The sequence below is a fragment of the Polyergus mexicanus genome, unplaced genomic scaffold (genome assembly GCF_030449975.1).
Source record: "Polyergus mexicanus isolate NDT 795.1 unplaced genomic scaffold, iyPolMexi1.0 SCAF_21, whole genome shotgun sequence".
Taxonomy (NCBI): Eukaryota; Metazoa; Arthropoda; class Insecta; order Hymenoptera; family Formicidae; genus Polyergus; species Polyergus mexicanus.
Window position 1 is genome coordinate 399,746 of NW_027223341.1, and position 665 is coordinate 400,410.

Below are 665 nucleotides of genomic sequence, written 5' to 3' on the forward strand. Positions count from 1 at the left end.
AAGCAGTGGTATCAACGCAGAGTACTTCCCTAATCGAAATATGTGCACATGTAATACAATCAACATTGCGTAAGATCTATTTTACGACATTACTAAGGCACAATAAATCACTGAAGTTTTGTTCGCCCAATTTCGCAACCGAAATTCCGCCCACCGATTTTCCTTCTTTCTCATCCAAAATATATTGCCGAGTTTTTCATTTTCCATTTACTGTATTTGTGACATTGGAATGTTAAAGCGAAATTCAGATTCGTCTTAGCGTCTGATATAAAATAAATTAATAGCAGCGATTCCCGAATGCGCGATTCGAATTTAATTTAATTGTATCCACTCGAAGTCACATTTCCGCTGGATTAAATCAATTTAATTTTCCTCGGTACATTTGCGTCTTAATAAACATGGCAGGAATTCTCTCATTTTGCGCTTGTAACAAGATATTGTGTTGCGGCGAAATATTGTAAAATATATGCGTATGCGGATCTCGCGAATTTTTCGCGAGTTTCTTATCCTTTGATCTTTTATTCATTTAACTCAATCCTCTCATTGAATCTTGCCACATAACATATAATAGCAATACTTGTAATATTGCTGGCTTTATAAAGAACGCTCGATTATTTTCAGTGCATGCGCATTGAATGCATAGAAAGAACCGTATTATTTATACG